This window comes from Galleria mellonella, unplaced genomic scaffold (assembly GCF_026898425.1).
Source record: "Galleria mellonella isolate WM207_F2 unplaced genomic scaffold, CSIRO_AGI_GalMel_v1 utg778, whole genome shotgun sequence".
Taxonomy (NCBI): Eukaryota; Metazoa; Arthropoda; class Insecta; order Lepidoptera; family Pyralidae; genus Galleria; species Galleria mellonella.
The window spans coordinates 2,578,057-2,590,698 of NW_026442150.1; the positions used below are offsets into that span (position 1 = coordinate 2,578,057).

At 39.6% G+C, this 12,642-nt stretch overlaps 2 pseudogenes; both read right to left on the reverse strand.

The window, feature by feature from the left end:
• Positions 1-4,362: 4,362 nt before the first annotated feature.
• Positions 4,363-5,596, reverse strand: LOC113513696 (uncharacterized; annotated as a pseudogene).
• A 247-nt stretch (positions 5,597-5,843) lies between these two features.
• On the reverse strand, positions 5,844-8,407 carry LOC128202107 (uncharacterized; annotated as a pseudogene).
• Between the last annotated feature and the right edge of the window lie 4,235 nt (positions 8,408-12,642).

Below are 12,642 nucleotides of genomic sequence, written 5' to 3' on the forward strand. Positions count from 1 at the left end.
GGGTGATAGGTGAGGATGAAGTAAGTTAGTTAGTCCATCGTGGCGAATTCAACAAGAATTGTTCACGATGGTTTCCAGGGGGAACCACGTGGAGGTCGACCTAATAAGGCATATTGCTAGCAATGGGGCTGTCAAACTCCATTGCTAACAATCCCTTTCCCCCCTGTGTTGTTTTATTTGGGTTTGTATTTGAGAGTCTTCCTCTTTAAGGTCTTTATACAGCCTCGATTATTCTTCGGACCTCGTCGTCTTGTTTTGATATTGCTGCCATACAATCGTTAAGTTTGTTAAACGTGTTGCGCTCCCACTACGTTTTATGTCCATCTTTGTTAGGGAGTTCTCATATATTTTATCTAATTTATTATGTTGTTTCGCTATTGCCATTTACATACAGCGGATATTATGGTATGGTTCTTTTGTTAGGACAACCACTTTGTTCTCCGTCGTTCGGCAGACCAACGAGGTCTCACCTCTGGCCTGAGATAGCTCCTCCATCAGTGGCTTGTGGAGGTCGGCAATCCCTTTCGCATGGGCTCTTTCTATCCGCAAGACCGCGTGTCTACTTCTCTCCTTCTTCAAGTTAAATTTATAATTAAACTAGATGATTCGGTCGATGTTAGACGAGAAGTGTTCGTTGCCAAGGCGCGTCGATGCAATCTGCGGTCTGCTTGTCGTCAATGTTGGGCAAGTTCCACTGCATCAACTGCGTGGATTACAGGTTGGCCGATAGTCCACGTGTATTATTTATTGGGGTCACACATGCTCAGCAATTCTCGTTCTGTATGATATCCTAACATGCCCATTTTTATGAAAGTGGTCCTCGTTTGTAAATAATACATTCATAAGGCTAGAAAAGCGCTAAAAATATTGTCAACTAGCGTTGCCAGATTTATTTGCCAAATCAGTATTTTAAAACTTTGAAAGCGAAAACAGTAAAAAAACGTATATAATAAAAAGCAAAATTATTCCATTCTGCTTTCATTAATTGTACACAGATTTTATTTCTGGCATTCAACCATTTTAAATTCAGCTAGGAAAAAACGCCTCCAGGAAATTGTTTTTTGTTTCGCACTTTGATGTTGATACTTAATAAACAAAAGTTGAACAGCTATCTCCTTCTAGTCTATTTCTTAGCACTAAAAAGTCGCTCACTTGCCACTAAGCTTAAAACGATAAATATTGGCTAGCACGATAAATATTGGTGAACAATCGAATACAATGTTTGAAATTTTGTATTTACTCTCCACCATAGGGATCGTCACAGATACGAATACTTTTTTTTCATCATCGTTATTCATCAATATATTTGATAAAATGGATTGGACATTGTTAGGTGTATCTGTTGATGGTGATGCGAACTTTTCCCGTTTTTCTATAGCAGAGTCAGTATTACTACCCTCTGCTATTGCAGAGTTATCTATGCAGTTAAGCAAACTAATCAATTCACATTCATCATTATCTTTATTGACTTTGTTAAAATTGTTTTGTATCGAGGATCCAAATATGTTTTATTATGCAATTGCAAAAAAGTCGTTAAATGGAAGATTCTCAAATCTTGAATTTAATTGTTCGATGGTATATTTTATTGCGGTTCTAAATACTTCATTTGTGTCTGGTTTACTTTCTTTCAATTGTAAAGTGTGTTTTAGAATGTGTATAAATGGAATTACTTATGAAATGCTAGTATTGCTATCACTCGTATTTCTGGTAATGTTGACGCCAGGCTCGAGATGTCCTGGCGTTGGGGGGGAAATGGACTGAAAGGGCACTTACTTTGTATGGTGTGGATGTGGCTGAGATGAGCGGATGAGCTGAGTAGGAGTAAACTCCCTGAGCTGGAGTGATGATCCAAGTTGAATATACAGTTCCTTCCACGACACATTATTATGCACGTTGGAGTTAGACGGACGCGTAGTAACGATCAAAGCGATGAGGACGCGCGCGCGCATAGCTCTGTGTAGCGGCGGAGGCGACGGATGTAACTGACTCCACTCACTTGACTCAATCGACTCATCGTCGGTCAGCGGCGACCATAGACGGCCGCGTGAGGAGAGCGTGGGGATGAAGTTCTTTCAATGCGTCACGCCTTTGTGGCGTGAACAGGTAACCTCTTCAAAAGGTTTAAAATTGGATACTATTGAGATGCAATTAATCATCAAGAGATATTTATGGAATGTTGTGTTCACTAACATACAGAGACAGCGAATCTTATTTTAATTATCCGTTCCAGCATGTACAAAGTGAGTAGTTGGTTTGCGTGGATTTTGGCCTTTGGCCACCCCAGCCGAACCTTAACCTACTGTCACTATACTTCATAAGACTCGTTTGAATCTTGCAGATGTTTTCAGTTGGTGTTCTACATTAAATATGCTTAAAACCACTTTATCTCTAAAAAAAGAACAAGATTTTTATTTTTGAATTAAGTATTTTATATTTATTTATTAATTACGTAAAATTACAATTAAAAACTAACTTAAACATTAAACACAAATAAACTTAACTATAATAATAAACACTAAGTATATAAACTTAGATTTGATTTTAATTCTCCTCATCGTTTATAAACCAATCTCGCCTATTATGGGTTTACCAGTTAACACATGGATCAATAAGTCCCGAGACTAACAATGAAAACAACATTTTTTGCAAAATTTTTTTTTATTCATCAACATAATCACCTTTTAGGGTGATACAATCGTTCCAATTTTTCAATACCATGTTTATAAAAAAAATTATCTTTCGCTTCAAAATAAACTTCAGTTTCAGCGATGACCTCCTCATTTGAGCCAAATCTTTTTCCCTTTTTCTCTTTCCCTAACATATGAAGATAGGAAAGTGACAGCTTAATTGTCCTTCCAAGTTACAGCTGTCAAACCAACACCATCAAAGCTAGTCATTTGCTCTTAAAGTTCCACGGGGAACGGATTTTTTCATCAATGTTTTTTTGTCAGGTAGTTTGCAATTTACAAATCTGTTGTACTGTACAGTGCCTATACTGTAGATTCCTTGTTTGGCAAGATGGGCAACTAGTGGCACAGAGGTATAAAAGTTGTTAAAATATATGATTTATATGCCTTGGTGAGAGCCAAGGCCAGAGGTGTCCCTCTGGATAGCCGGATAATAACATTTCCTACTGGCTCATCTTGAAACCGCTCATTCTCTTGACTAGTATATATCTCAAACTTATGAGCATAGCTTTTTACACTGCACATTACATATAATATGAATCTCCACCCGTGTCGTTTATTTGGTAGGTACTGCTTCATAAAGTGTGCTACCTTTGTAGCACACATCTGCTCATCAATTGATAGCCTTTGCTCCATAGGAACTGATGCAAACTTTTCATTGAGATGGCTAATTATGGGCCTTATCTTATGGAGTTTATCATGTTGCGGGTATTCCCTTTGAAAATGTTTTTCATTGTTATTGAAATGCAAAAATCTGCGAATAGTCTTAAATCTGTTGACAGTCATTGTCTTCTTGATTGGTTCAAAACCTACAGTATTAGACTAGTGAAGCCGGACGTTGGGATATTTTATGACTGACATAAATATCAGTATTGCAGTGAACTTTCTTAGTTCAGTTTCAGTCAAATTCAAGGGTTTTGTCAAATAATTTTGAACAGAGTAAAGATTAGATTCTTCCACTATTTTCTCAAGTATTTCAGATGTTATAAAATATGAAAAAATACTATACGGAGTACCCGTAGTAGCTTGATCCCTCAGTTCTGGTGGGTAAGTAGTGCTGCCAAGAAAAGCAGTCTGGTGAGAGTCCAAGACTAACTTTTTTTACCTTCCAAACAAGGCCTTTTATAGTTGCTCGGCGATTGGCTTGGCTTGTGGAGGGAAATGGAATCTGAGGCACTTTTCCATCTACAGGGGTTTCATTTATCAATGGTGGGTCTTCTGATATGAGCGGATCATCACCACACTCATCATGTTCCTCCTCTACCAGACTCTTAACCCTTAATTTGGCAGAGGTTCAATGTGTTATATATATGTAAAATTTATGTATATTTATAAGTTTAGGGTAGTAAGGAATCCAGAAAAAATAAAAAAAAAATGTTGCGACCTTCAGGTTTCCAGGAAACCAATGTTCATCAGAGTGAATATTGCCAAATCTGTCGAGAAATACCACTTTATTGTAATGTTTACTGTAATGAACATAATCAAATTAGGGTACACATTCAAACAGGTAGTGCGGTTTACAAAATATTTTTATTTATATAAAAAACAAAACAAAGACATAACAAAATATCTTTTATAACATAATAGAGCCTCTTCTAGCATTTCACAAAAAACTTAGTATTATTTTGTATGAAAATTGAGGAAACAATTACGAGATTTTTTTCCGGTAACAAAACAGAGTCTTATATTACATTTCATGCAGTACACAGTAGTATTTTTTAGGCAATATTTGCACCTCCCCATGTCTTCTTTTGTACTAGGAAAGTGGCAAATATTGTCGAAACGTATGGGGCTAATGGGCCTGGGTAACTTAGGGTTCTTTATTGTTGAATTTTCAACGATAGAGTGAGAACGTACAGACCGGTTCTTTTTTGTTAAATTTAGATATAGATCTTGCCGAAATATTTTCAAAGACATTTTTTTTCTGTCGTTAGTATTTTTTTTATATAAAATCCATGAATTATTTATACTTATATCTAGCAACTGGCAAAATATACCTATATACCATCTTCTAGACTTGAATGGTATTTTATAAAGAGATACTAACATATCACCCAGGTCTACACCCCCCATATGTTTATTGTACTCCCTTACTATTTGAGGACAGTCAACATCTAACTTTCGCTTTTCTACCTTACAATATCTCTTTATTTTATGCACAGGTGTGCATCCAACAAATAAACTTATCAGGGTGACAGGCTTATTGTCGTTCCAGCGAACGAGAGCCAGCTTGGTTTTGTAACATACGACCTGTGAATAAGCTCCTCTCTTTTTCTTTTTCATTGCCTTTTTTCATTGCCTGCCACTAGGCAAAATAGATCCAGCTCCCCTGGTGTTATTGTTACGAATCGTACCTAAACCAAATACGCCATAATTTTCTTTTAAAATATAAAATAACTCAGGCGATGAAAAAAAATTGTCACAAAATATGGTGGCTGGCTTTCTTTGAATAGATTGACACAGAGCTAATACAATTTGTGCCCCAAACCCAATTGAAATTTCTTGTTCAGTGAATTTATGAAAATGGAATGTATCTTCTCCTCCATATAGGATAAAGTCATAAATCATGCCACTTACTCTAGCTCGCACGTAATTTTTGAATCCCCACTTGTTGGGTTTATCTTTCATGTACTGCTTTCTGTTGCCTGCCTTTCTTCCTTTATAAACAATCATCATCTCATCTATACTAAATTTGTTTTCATTTTCTTGCAGCAAACAGTTTTTCTTATTTTTTCTGCTATTGGTCTTACTTTGTAATATCTATCAGTATCTTCTAAGCTATTATCAGCAAAGTGTAGAAATCTACGAATCTGTTGATAGCGTTTTAAACTCATTAGATCTGCTATCGGAGCATACCGGAATCTACTGCTCCAATAGTGTAGGTAACTAGGCATTGAGACAATACCCATAAGTATATGGATAGCTATAAAATCACGCATTTCGTCTTCTGTCACTTGAATAGATTTGCCAGTTTTTTGAACAGAGTATAGATTTGACTGTACGGTAATATCGGTCACAATGTCTGAAGAAAAAAAAAATTAAAATATTCTAGGGAATCTACAGTGGGCAGGAAAGAGGCATTCATTATATTATGGTCTTGGTTTTCTTCAATTGTAGCTTGGTGACGGAAGGTGACGTTTTTTTTCCATTTATAGGTTAGTACAAATTTCGGAACTTTCTTTCGTCTTTTAGCCAGCACTGGAGTAATGTGCCTTTGGGCTCGAGTTTTCCTGGTAGCACTTTCAGGAGTTGATAAAGGGGCTGTATGACGTAACGCTCAGGGCGTTACGTCATACAAGACTAACAACGGAAATTGTTCACAAAACTATCCGTCAGTAGGAAAACGTTACGAATATGATGACTTCAAAGTTTTATAAGTGCTGTGCTGTGCCATTGTGTGAAAATACAACAATCAGAACACCTAATAAACTATTTATTTCCGTACCACAAAACCAAAATATACGGAAAAAGTGGCTACATCTTGCAAGACGGGACCGCAATACATACACTAGTCATAAATTGTATTTTTGTGAAGACCACTTTGATGTAAGTTCTTTAAGTAAAGGTAGTTTAATGTTGAGTTAATAATACAAGTTCAACTTTTAAGTAAATAATAATGGATTTCATAAGCTTCATTTAAATAAACAAATTCATTTAGACTTACATCGACTAACTTCAAATCACAGGTTGCTCTTGTATTGCTTCCTGGTTTCTTCCTCTACTGTCTGTAAAGCATCTGTTATTTGTATGTTCTCCAAAAATGTTTCACAATTTTCCTCACGATATAGTAAAACAAGTTGGTGCAGAGATACATCAGTGATTTCTTTTAAGCATGAGCTAGATGAATATTTTAATAGCTCGCAGTTATATAATTTTCTTTTCTTGCCTTCTTTCAAAAATTTTGTTAACACAGCTGGATTTGATAGCAAAACTGGATTTCCTTTAGATAAATCCTTGGCGGTAATAAATTTTAAACCAGTACCAACCATTGAAAGTTTGGATTTTTTCCAATAACATTTTACAAAGGTGCATAATGGTTCCTCATTCCTTCTATGAACCCACATAAGAAAGGCAATTTACATCCACCTTGGGCAGCAACACAATCATGACACTCCACAGAACAAATAACATATTTTTCTTCATCTATTACTAAAGTCACTGCATATAATTTAGCGCAAACTTTATGCCCCGGGCATATCTTTCATTTGACGGTGCAAAACTTCCCATTACGCTTCAGCTGAACGTAACTTATAGCGTCGTCACCATAGGACGCCCGCGATGATCCGAAACCATAATTTGATTTTTTGTTATATGATTAGGATGATATAAATAACCTAAAAAAACTTATGCTTAGTAGATACGTAATTAACACAAACAATAACTTTTATAAATCTGTTGGTTTATCAGAGTTATTTTAATAAAGATAGAAGTTTTAACATTTTGGAATTCTGCGGAGCAGAAATCAGTATTCAATGCGAAAAACATTCCAAGCATCACAGCGCCAACTTTGGGCAAACTGTTGCTACTTGCTTTTGAAAATCCCTCTTCCATCTTCTATAATAATGCTAAAACCTTTTAAATTAAAACAAACTCAATTAAGATCGCAAAATAACAAAATAAAAACAAACAAAATGATAAACAACTAGATTGACAGGAGTTTGCGAGGGCGTGACGTCAGGCGTCTTTGATTGGTGTTCGATATCACCTGATTTCTTTGTGAATTTCTTTTTAGAAAATATTAATTAATCCTATATATTTATGTGTTTTGAATTATTTTCTTGATATTTTAAACATCTATCAATTATGCAAAACAAAAATCAATGAAGACTTTTCATGATGGCAACTACCCTATTTTCATCTGCTACAAATTTCCGACAGTCAATTCTTTGTGAATGTCAAGATGGCATTTGACAGACGCGAAAGAAAAAAGCTGCTGCTCTGCTACTCGATAAAAAATATTGTCCTGATAGTAGTAATTCTACAACAGTATGCGTTGCGCTCATAATAATGATTTGGTAGCCGTGTTAGTGGTATGTTGCAGTTTTACGCCAATATGCATTTAAGGGTTAATATGTGATGACTAGATGTCAATTCGGCATGGACCTCCAGGGAACTCAGCCTCAGGGCTATGTTCTTTAGCAGGGCCAGGTCGAGAATGCAGGGCTGGTGCAGTGGGTCGGATGGAGTGGTGGCAAAATGTCGAATTCCATGGAGTGCGAAAGCCTCTCCAGGGTGGAACCGTTCGGGTTGGGACTAGCACAGCTCCAGAGTCCGAGCTTACAGTTGAGATCTCCGGCTATTATTACCGATTCTCCCAGGTCCAGAAGGGACTAGAGGTCGGCGCGGAGGAGCTGTTTGATGGGAGAAAGATAGACCGATGTTATATAAATCGGTCGATGGTCTGTCATCGCGAGGAGGCATATCGAGGCTTGCATGTTTACGAGCGGAGGCGTGTCGATCGGAATGCACTGAAGAGACCTTCGGTAATAAATTAACGTACCGCCGCCGCGACTGATGCGGTCATTGCGTACGATGTTGTAGTTTGCGATTCTTGGACCGCTTGTTGAAGGCTTGAGGAAGGTCTCCTGTATTAGGAGAACGTCCACCTGATGGACGGTGAGAAACTCACGGACTTCGTCTCTTTGCCCTTGTAGTCCTTTAGCATTGAAAAACGCCAACTTAACGGACCGAGGTTTGCATCTTTTCGCCCTTAGATCCATAATTAGTTGTTAAAATTGAGGATGGCGACTAGTACGCCGATGTGCTCGCAGACGGCTGCGAGTCTTTCTTGTGGGTCGTTGACTGACCTTAATTTGGAGGCCAGGGCCGTAATCTCGCCAGCGTCGATGGAGCTGGCGAGTTTCGCTACCAGTGCGAAGTCGGCTGCGAAGCTTGAGCCTACGTTCGTTCCAGTTTGCGGGGCGGGGCGCGGAGGAGCGGGCGATGCCACAATCTTGGCAAGCGTGGGAGCGGTTGCAGATGGCATGGTGGGTGAGGGGGTCGCCTTGACGACCGGAAGTCGCACCCAAGCATTTTTTGGCGGGGGAGGTGGTGCAGCTGAAGGCTGCGGGATAGTAGGGGGCGCGGGGCGTGCTGCGCGGGGTGCCTGAGCCTTTGTGGCTTTTGCGGAGGCCTTGTTTTGGCCGGGACGGGGAGCGCGGGGACATCCGCGGTAGTTAGCTGTGTGGCCCTGTGTGCCACAGAGTACACAGCTAGGTGGGGTCGGGGTGCCACTCACGCGAGTGCATTGCTTGGTGCCGTGGTCTCCCAGGCACTTGACGCAACGTTCGCGCGCGTAGCAGTTTCGGGCGGAGTGCCCATAATTTTGGCAGCGGTGGCACTGCCCGGGGTAGGTCCGCTTATTTGGCGGTTCTATTGATAGGCCTGAGATCAGGCAGACACTTCGGATGTTGAAGATAGATTTCCCCTCTGGGGAGAGATCTAGTACCACTAGTACCATGTCTAGTGGCGTTTTGGCCCTGCTGCGGTACATCCTGTGTACCTCGTGGACGGGGTAGTTTTGAGAGCGGATATCTGCGAGGATGTCCTGGCAGTCCAGCTCCTTAGGGACGCCGCGTATTACTACGCGCAGTCGTTTCTCCTCCTCGAGGGCATAAGTGTGGTAACCCACACTGTTTGTCCTGAGGAAGGAAGTTAACTGGCGATGATCCGCCGATGTGGGAACCACTACTCTGATTCCTAGTGAGGTTACCCTTGCATGGGTAAAGGATATGCGCTTTTCCTTCAGCGCAGCTGACACCCTGTTCCAGGCTGTCTTGTCCTGGATGATTATAGGAGGAGGAGGCCTCACTTTCCCCGCGTGATCGCGGTCGGTTTTATCGGCGTTAGCCGGAACGGGTGCGCCATCGTTGGCACGTTGGGTTTTAGGCGGGGGAAGATCGCGCGCCCGCTTCGCGCGTTTGGTGCGCTTGGCACCCACAATTTGGAATTCCTCTTCCGAGGAGGAGGCAGTGTCGAAGATGTCGCCTGTTTCGGCGACGACGTTGGGAGCGTCTAGCTCCATTTCCGTTGCAGAGGAAGGGCGGTTAGGAGCAACCTCCTGAGGGGACATCGGTTCAGGGGTACCCCGGAACCGATGTCAAGGTGGTCCCCGGGGGAAGATGGATTTGAGGACAGCTCGTCGACACCCTCCTGAAGGGAGGCCGCCGGCGAGGCAGGGGCGTCGTCATGTATCACATGTGCGCCCCTGCGCTCATCAAAAAATGCCTTTAAGAGGCCAGGACATTTGGCCTTTAAAAAGGCCACGAACTTTGGAATGTCTTCCTGGGACAGCGACATGTTGTCCCAGGAAACACTCCTCTTATAAATTAACAATGCACCCGACTATTAAGTCGGGTGCCAATACCTAAAAATAAATAAATTTATATTATGGACAATGTAGTACTTAAAAAGCGGACACAAAAATAAGCCGCGTATATAAGGGCTTGTTGCGACCTGTTCAAGTATGAATCGCCCTTTATGCGAGGATTAGTCACCGGCCGGCTGACGGTTGCCCGGCCGCTTTGTGTACAGTTAACCGCCCCTGTTGCCGATACTTGGCCGGGGTGTCGAAGGCGGCGCGGGTCGCCGGGTCTCTGACACCGGCTCAGGAGCTAGTGCGTTGCGCTTATGGCGCAGTACACCACCCTAGCACTTGTTAGTCCGGTGCACTAGAGTTCACAACACTACACAATTGTCACTGGTAACTGTTCACATGCACTCGCTACGCGACGAGGTGGCAGCGCGTGCCGTGTACGCGAAATAGCCGTCCCATTATAAAACGCGCGAAACTACAGCGACGAACGAGAACCTCGTTGTGCCTAAGTTGTCCTTTTCCTTGTGTCCGCCGTATGTGCGTATCCGCTGACTCCGTGCAACAAGGCAGCGCTACACAACGGAGTATTGATGCCAGTGGTGACGCGTGCGTCACCAAAGACTATCGAATGAGCAATTAATAATATTTAAATGAATATAATGAATATAAAATAATTTATATAATGTAGAATACAACACCTCACTGTCATCTACAGCGTCTCTTACCGTCTTTATGTAACTACAAAACCCTATGCGATACTTCATCTTTGGTGAGACATATAAAAATACTCGCCCAAATTGTGCAAATTAAGTTCTTTTAGAATTTGTCTACTTTATCTCTTTTTTTGTCGAGACATATTTTCATAATGAGTCTTAAATCAAAACCGTAGTTACACATTTCAATTGTACTCGTATATTTGACGAAAATAGCTTCTTCGTCATCGCGTCGGCATCAAATTGATACGCTGACGGCCCGATTGTCTGACTTCATTGCTATTATTTTCAAAATTATCGAGCTTCGTGAATTTTTATATTTGTCAGGAGCTTCGTGTTGAGATGATGTTTTATTTCTTAATTCTGCCCGACTCCGAAAATCTAACATAGTACAGACTATCGGGTTTTTCGATTTGATTGATTCCCGCAAAACTGGTCGTTTTTCGACTCATGCTCATGTTACCCTTCTGAAGTATTAATGTTGGCGATAAAAATTATAAAAAAATTCAACTTTAATTGAATTGAAAATAATTATTTAATTTACTTTAATAAAACATATTTTTATTTCATTCTATTTTATTGTAATTATTGACCTTGGACATGTCCTTTTCATTACATCCAACATTTCTTTGAATATTCCACGACTATTGGCTAACTCTGCCTCTGCTCGTGATCTGAAAGCTTATACCAACTGCTGCCTTGCCTCTGCAATAAGCAAGTGTCCTTGTGTAATCGACGCCTTCTCGATTCTTCGGTTCCTTCTAAAGATTGAGCGTTGCCCAATGGAGCATTACTCTGGATGATGTTGATGGTATTAGTGATTTTGTTCTTTGTGTCGTAAGATGGGCTGATGATGTCGATAGTACTTCTATGATTTGGGATGTAGCAAAATCGGTATTTATATCAGTACCACTGGGTCTCAATACTGCAGCAGCGATTCATCATCCTAAATATAAAATAATTTTATATTAGGAGGTCTTTACACAGAAGTAAAACTAAACTTTGATAAACACGTAAATATTTGTATAATCAAATAAAATATTAATAAAAAAAAAAAAACTTAATTATAGTTTTTTTTTTTATTAATATTTTCATGTGTGAATTATTACTGTTATTATTGTATAACAATACATAAAAATCTACAAATAATTAAGCGCATAAAGAAAGAAAAAAAAGAAACTATTTCGTACAAACGTACAACAGTACCTACACAGGGGCCAAAATAATTAAAACTAATAATAATTATAATAAAAAAAACTACTACAGAAGTCTAGCAAGAATGTGTGTGCACGTGCGTTACAATATTTGTCGTAATATATAGTTACAATTCTTATTATTACATACACACATTTTCTTTAAGTCAACATTTAGACAAACTGCCCTCTAAGCTGAAACGTTGACCACGAAGACTGCTTAATTTTGGGAAACTTAAAAAACATCGTTAGGGCTTAAGGGGAGGCTTTAAAAAATCGATTTATTCGAGGATTTTTTTGGAAGGAAAGAAATATCCGATTGAAACAAAACTTTCAGCGTTTATTGTTATATATTTCAACAGTCTTCAAATTTTTTTCTTAAAGTTATATGTCATATTATGCTTGGTACAAGCAGAAAGTGGGTTACTCTTAACTTTCTTAAGGTTTTTTAGTATCAACTAGAAGAGAATTCAATTCCGAATACAATCCATTTTCTCTCATTTCGATGAGACATTAATTTTTTTCCCTATCTTTCCCGCCAATTAGTAAAAATCATAATTTTCTTAAACTATCCGCATTTATATGCTAATCAGCGATTCCTGGCTAATCAGCGCCTTCCGGGCAATTATCTTGGCGAGGTAATTCATCTGTATATCAATAATAGTCAAGTGTCGCTTCTATTGCATTTCCCATACCTTCTACAGAATTCAAGTTTCTTCGAATCGCCAGACCGT